This window comes from Thamnophis elegans, chromosome 2 (genome assembly GCF_009769535.1).
Source record: "Thamnophis elegans isolate rThaEle1 chromosome 2, rThaEle1.pri, whole genome shotgun sequence".
Classification (NCBI taxonomy): domain Eukaryota; kingdom Metazoa; phylum Chordata; class Lepidosauria; order Squamata; family Colubridae; genus Thamnophis; species Thamnophis elegans.
In genome coordinates, this window is record NC_045542.1 from 157,548,899 (window position 1) to 157,556,511 (window position 7,613).

Consider the following 7,613-nt stretch of genomic DNA (forward strand, 5'->3'; position numbering starts at 1 on the left):
ATAGAAATGTTATGTACTGTGTCCTACCCTTTTTCCTCCTTTCCTGCCTCAAGATTTTCAGTCCCAGAATTCTCCATCCAGCATTTCTTGGCGATGGGAATACTCAGACTATAGTTACAGATTGTGGCTCCCCATATAAGGAGAAAATGAGAGAAGAGAAGTAGAAGGAGTTCAAAGTTTATCTTTTTAAAACAGCTCCAGGAATTCAGTGCAATCAAGTATGTCTGTTCCGATTGTGTCAAGAATGAGGCAAGCAATTAAAGATACCATATGAATAGCAAATATATTGGGAGAGTTAGGGGCAGCGACAAAACCAGTCTAAAATTTCGGGTGTAAAGGCTTTTGTGCCTTGCAAGTGACCTTCGTGGAGAAGATTTGAGGACAAAAGGGATTGTGGTATTGTGCACAGGACTTCTAGGTTTATTCACAACTACTGCTTTGATCTCCTTTGTTTTAGGAGCCTCCTTGTTAGACTTTGACAGCTGCGGGTTGATTGCACCACTAAGGGACTGATACCTTTGTGACTCTCCCCTCTGGTGGGGAGATGTGGGCGGAAAATTATATAGGACATAAATGTTTCATTTCTAAAACTGCATTGCATAAGAATCATGGATAGCTTTTGAGAAAGAAAAATAAAGTCTCAGCATTTCTGTAAACATTAAGAACAGGGTAATGCAATGCTCTCTTCCCAACACATGGGAGGCGTTTCCTGTTCTTTCACTTCACTCCCAGGGCTCCTTAATTTTTTTCAAAACTGCATCCTTCAAATATGCAGATGGATTATCCTAATTTTGCTGGGCTTAGAAGACTGCAAAGAAATCCAAGATTCTTTATTTCACCAACACCATTCAAAAAGACGGGTTACAATCTTTTTTAGTATGTCACAGACATGTGATACCTTTCAATGACATCCAACAACCAGGACAAGGCCAGTTGTGTGGAGAAACCAAGAGTCTCTTGGCCATAGTCTTCATTCCAAGTGATTTAGAATTTAAAAATGTGCAAAATTTAAAATTGTGTGTATGTGTATGTATAACGTCATTGCGGGGTGTTGTTAGGGCAACTGAATGGAACTGAGTGTTTACTGGCCAGATGCTCTTCCTGTCGCCAATGTCGAGTTCATAGCAAATATATTCTCATTGTGCCCAGAGAGAGAGAAATATCTGCCTCTATCTAGGATCAAATTCACAGCCTCCTGATTGTGAAGCGAGAGCTCCACCTCTAATTCACTGTGTCAGAGTTTATTGCAGAAATCAAATGCAGAAAGCACACACATGTAACTGATTCAGTAGGATTCATTAACTTCTCTTTATATATAATACATAAGTAATATATACAATACTAAGAGTGATTCTTCATTGTGGTAGAGAGGAGAGATTGTATTTCAGTTTCAATTCAGCAGTGCAGTCTCGTTTAGTTTCGTTTCTCAGCAGAGACTTGCAGCTTTAGTACAGAACAGTTGGACTAAGCAACGCCCAGGCGCCTAGCTGTCGCCAGCAAATACTGTTTCAGTTTCTAAACAGCCCTCATTGGCTGATTTAGTTGCTATGCCTATTCATTGGCTGACCTTGTTATTGTCGGGGTTCCAAGAAACACCCCCAATGAAAGAAAACTCTGAGGCTTGAGTTTCTTCAAAGTTCCATTTTATTAGAGATGTCATGTTGGCATATCTGGAAAAACCCGACTCTGAAAGCTTCCAGGTTTTCCCACCCAGTTGAAAGTTCCAGACCCTGCCCCACACCCACAAGTCTATCACACGGCCCAATCCTTCATTGCCACGAAGAAAGATTCCTCCCATCCAAATCCATCCAGGTGCAGGGATAAAGCGACCTTGACTTTCTGAGAAAGAATATTATTATGGCTACACATCCCCCATACTCTGTACAATACCCCCTTCCATTTTCCCACAGTAGAACGTGTGGCAGACCTGAAATCCAAGAAGTAAAAGGGTTTCAGGTCTGACAGGCGGCCTCCCTTCAGAAGACAAGTGTATTCTGTAAAGAGAATAATGCAGGCGGTAAACATTATATAACTAACCACCTCTCCCCCCCACCAGGAGGACCCTTTGGTTTGTCATGGAATTGATTAACTAATCTGTCCATTTCAACTCTTTCCTCATGTTGCTTCCGACAAAGGGTACCCCTTCCAATGCATAATTGTAAACGATCTCTATATAATCCGGAGTCTAGTTTTTTTTTTTCATTTCGTAATGTGTTTCTCCTTGTACTACTATAGGAGGAGGGCGTGGTTGGGTCTGAGATCTCAAACTAGACCCAATCACAGGTTTCAGCAAGCTACAATGGAAAACTGGGTGTATTTTCTCTAGAATTCAGGGAAAGCAGAGCTGAACTGCCGCTGGGTTAGTTATTTTTATTATTGGGAAGGAACCTAAAAAACTAGGTCCCAATATCTTCCTAGGCATCCTCAACCATATGTATGTATTTGGTCAATAGAAAAATCTTGCCCACAGAAAGGGGGGTTGTAGCGGATCCGGGGGGGCGGAGCCTGTTGCCGAGGAGGGCTCAACCGAGCTCCTCTCAGAGATCTGGTCTGTATATCTAAATAAGATCATAGATATCACCCCTTTTTGGCTAAGAAAGGGGCAGGGAGTAGCTCTGTGTGCTAGGGTCTATTCGTAATTCACAGCCTTTCTCTTTTTTTTTGGCTGTGGACAGAGATTAGATCCAGCGTGAGCGGAGCTTTTATCTCCAGCCAGTTCTTCTCAGCTGCCTTTTTTTGCAGCCCCAGACAGGCGAGCCCCCCCCCCCCAGGACAAAGCAAAGTTGTTTGAAGCTAGGATTAATACGGGCGGGTCCCACTCCTGTGAGATTTATGCTTTTATTACTATCTTAAATACTAGCCCCATTTGTCTTAGAGGCTTCTTTGTTTAAACGGACTTCAAAATGGCGATTTCTCTCCGTTGGTGACTGAAAGGGGATGTACGTAGCCGGTTTTACCTTCCTGCAGACCGCTCCTTAACAAAATAATTTTTTTTGTTTTTTTTGGAAACAGAGGGGAGCGAAAGCGCTGTTTATTTGTTTATTTATAATGGCACCCAGGTCAAAATCAATGCGTCTCTCTACAAATGTGCCTAAAGAATCTGTGAAGGAACTTAAAGAATTTACACTGGCATCGCAGCCCTTGTCTCCTACGCCCTCTACTGGAGAATTCTTAACACATGAATTTTTTTTTCAAATGTTTAATGATTTTAAACAAGAAATTAAGGAATTTGTATTGGAGCTATATGGTGATTTAAAGTCTAAAATTGACCAAATGAAGGCGAATACGTTTGCAGCCGTGTCTGCCCTGTCAGATTATACCGCTGAAATAGAGAATAAATTGGAAAGTTTGGAGGAGGCTAATTCTAATTTGACTACTAATATTCAAATATTACAACAAAAAATTAGAGACACTCAAGAACAGCTCGTTATGATAAACTTTAATAAGAAGGCATTCGCAATAAGAGTCAGAGGATTCCGCGAAAAGGAGCGAGAGAATCTGAAACAGATCTTTGTTGAAGCCCTCAGCCATGCGGTGGGAAGCCCGGGACTTAACTTTGATTGGCAGATTCGGAAAATCTATCGCCAGAACTCGTTGGTAGCGGAACAGCGACAGCTCCCGAGGGACATAATCATATATTTCTCCACAAAAGAATCCAGAAACGCGATCATGCAAAAATTTTACAATAATACTTTGAGAGTTGATGGCCAGGACTTGATTGTCTTCAAAGAAATACCTTTCCAGATGTTAAAGGCAAGAAGGGACTATACCTTTTTAACTAAAGAGCTTAGAAATCATCAGATTCAATATAAATGGGAGGCCCCAGCCGGCATTACGGTCACATTTGAGAATCAAAGACTTCGTCTCAATTCTGTTTCGGAGGCTCGAGATTTCTATTACAAGACTTTGAAGGCGGGACTTCCTGATCCACTTGGAAAAGAGGAGAGACAAGCCGAAGGAGAAGGCAAGCAACAGACCACATGGCTGCAAGATGGAGGGGGTAGCTCCCCCTCCCTCGGAGAAGCAGAAAAGCGGAGTTTGAGGATTTAGACATTCTAAAATATTCACCAAAGTTGTGGACTGAATGGGGGTTTGCGACCTCTCTCCGGCAGAAAAAGCGGAATTTATTGGTGGGGTGATACTGAATGTATATATGTAAAATGCATGCAGAATGATTTACGCTGTTTAAATTTTGTTAGAAGGGAAAGTCTGAAGAGATTATTTTAAAATAGAAGGTAAACTGATTCTTGTTGAAACTATTATTTGAATATGTGGAATGATCTATGCTATTTAATTTTTATTAGAAGGGAAAGCTTGGCGAAATTATTTTGAGCTAGATTCTAAACTAATGTTTGCATAAATTTGATAGTGGCAAATATTAGAGAGGCAAGGGATGAGGGTAAAATGCATGCGGAATGATTTACGTATATTGGTGGGGTGATACTGAATGTATATATGTAAAATGAATGCAGAATGATTTATGTTGTTTAAATTCTGTTAGAAGGGAAAGCTGGATGAGATAATTTTAAAACGGAAGGTAAACTGATTCTTGTTGAAAGTATTATTTGAATATGTGGAATGATCTATGCTATTTAATTTTTATTAGAAGGGAAAGCTTGGTGAAATTATTTTGAGCTAAATTTTAAACTAATGTCTGCATAAATTTGATAGTGGTAAATATCAGAGAAGCAAAGGATGAGGGCAAAATGCATGCGGAATGATTTACGTTGTTTAAATCCTATTAGAAGGGAAAGCTGGTCGGGATCATTTCAAGATAGAATGCAAACTGATTTTTGTGTAAAGTAATACTTGATCCACGCTGCTTAAACTTTACTAAGAAGGGAAAGTTTGGTCAGATTATTTTGAATTATTGTTTGAAATTAAGGTTAAGAAAGGGGAAGTTTGATTATTCTTCTGTAAAGTAATATTTGAATATGTGGGATGATCCACGCTGCTTAAATTTTACTAGAAGGGATTATTTTTGAGTTAGACTGTATATGGATGTCTATACAAATTTGGATAAATGTTTATCTGAATACAAGGTTAAGGAAGAGGAATGGGAGAGTCTACAGGAGGTCGGGGTAAATAACAAAGAAGCAAGAGACGAGAATAAAATATAGATAGAATGACTTACACTATTTAAGCATAGATAAAGATGGGGGGCTGAGCTTAACACAAAGAGTTTCTTTTTTTTTCTTTTTTCTTTGTTCTTTTCTTTCTTTTTTTTTTGGTTTTTTTTTTCCTTTAATATATTATTTTTATTTTTAATCCATATGAATATAAGATACTTTAGATAGAAGGCAGTGCCAGGTGTGGGCCCTGGGAAGTCGGGAGGAGTAGGGATGGGGATTTATGGGGGGTGGGTGGGTGGGTGTTAACATAGTCTCAATAAGAACAAGAATGCACTTATATACGGTTGTTCTTTTTTTTTCCTTTTTTTTTCTCTTTTCTTTCTTTAAATTTTTTTTCCCCTTGGTCTATTTTACTTTTTATCAGATTATAATAAACAACACTTGAATAAAGGAATACACCAAGGAGGGAGGTAGAGGGAAAGAGGAGGGAGGAGTAAGGAAGGAGTAAGGGGAATGCAAGGAGGGCGTGTTGGGAGTAAGGGGAGAAGGAAGGTTTGAGGGGAAAGGGAAGTAGGAGGGGAGCGTTAGAGGGAGGAAAGGAAAGTTGGAGGGGGTAGATGGGGTGTATGGAGGATGGAAGTGTCAGGTGGGGTTGTGAATGATGAGTTGTGTTTTATTTTTTATTTTTTTTTATTTTCTTTTATTATTTTTTTCTTATAGTAAATACCCTGTATATAAGTGATTGTAAAATGGAATGTGAAAATGAATAAAATATATTTTAAAAAAAAAAGAAAAAGAAAGGGGGGTTGTAGCGAGTGGTGCTTGTCTGCTTGTTTTTTTATGTTTTTACGCTGCATCTACCAGGGCTTTCTTGATATTCTCCCACTCATTTTTGAGAGACTCCATCCAGTCACTCAAAGACATTGAGGAGGGGGCTTCTCTGGGCAGTTCAAGCATGGGGACAAATTCCACGTCACTGGTAATTTGGAAGGGAATTAATCCCGGGCGGCAATGGACAGCATTGTTATACACCACTTCGGCAAAGGGTAGCAGGTCTGATCAATTGTTCTGTTGGTAATTCACATAACAGATATATTATTCGACAATTGTGTTTGGACGTTCTGCCATTCTTCCTAACTAGCTGCCAAATGGTACTCAACATGCAGTCCTCGGTGAAACCGATGGGGGGAGGTAAGCAGTATAAAATTTTACACTTAGACAAGAAAATCCATCTGACTCTGAAAAGTGTGCAGAGAAGAGCAAGAAAGATGATTACGGGGCTGGAGTCTAAAACACCAGAAGAACGGTTAAAGGAATTGGATATGCCTAGTCTAATGAAAAGAAGAACAAGGGGAGACATGATAGCAGTATTCCAATATTTGAGTGCCTGCCATAAAGAAGAGAGGGTTAACTTATTTTCCAAAGCATCAGGAGGCAAGACAAGGAACAATGGATGGAAACTAAGGACAGAGAGAAGCAACCAGAGGTGGGTTCCTACCAGTTCGCACCTATTCGGTAGAACCGGTTCGTCAAATCTACCGAACCGGTTAGAAGAGGTTCCACCAGTGGAACCGGAAAGCAGGCCACACCTACAGAAGCGGTTCCAAAATTTTTTGAAACCCACCACTGGAAGCAACGTAGTGCAGGTCTCAGAAATCCATCACAGCAGTGATGTGTGCCTGCCTTACGCAGAGTTTATTTGGCTTTTATACAGTTTTAACAAGCAAAGCAAAAGCAGGGTAGCAGCAGCATCTTATTGGTACATTCTCTCTTATTTCCCTTGTCAATCTCGAAGACCATCCCAGCCAAGGTAGAAGCTCCCCATATGCTGGTACTACCTGGTTCTAATAAACAATTGAGGTCATAGATGTTGAGGTAATCAGCCACTGAGATCATTGCAGCTTCCTGCATGTGTCTGTACAGAACCTACCTACGTCTGGTTCTGCTAATTAGGTTATCTCATAGATATTCGAGGTAACCAGCTACTGAGATCATGGTAATTTGACATGTCTTTACGTAAAATTTCCTCTTTTCCTTCAACGTAGGGTGTCTTGCTTGATCAGGGTTTGGAGTCAATAAGGCAGGACATAAAGTGAGATTTGAACATAAGAGAGAGATGAACGGTATAGGGCTTCCTGCCTAGGCAGGGAGTTGGACTGGAGGACCTCCAAGGTCCCTTCCAACTCTGCTATTGTATTGCATTGTAAAGTGAAAGACATTTTCTGAGTCTTGTAGAAAAACAGGAAGCTTAAATGTCAAGCCGTAAAAATAGCACCTGCTGTAACTAGTTCAGTCAACCAAAAGTCCTGTGCCGGAAACTTAGAATAGCTTCTTTGCAAGTCGACTGTGACACAGAAGGGAAACAAGATATTATCTGTTTTCCTAGCATAGTAACAAGCAGCCTAAATTATGTGACCAATTAGCGCCGACCTAGCATATTTCCGTGTTTTACTGTTTTTGAGGAACTATAAGAATGTGTGTCTCCATAAGGAATTTGTTCAGATGTTCAAATGGCTGTCTTGCCTATCTTGCTCTGAACAT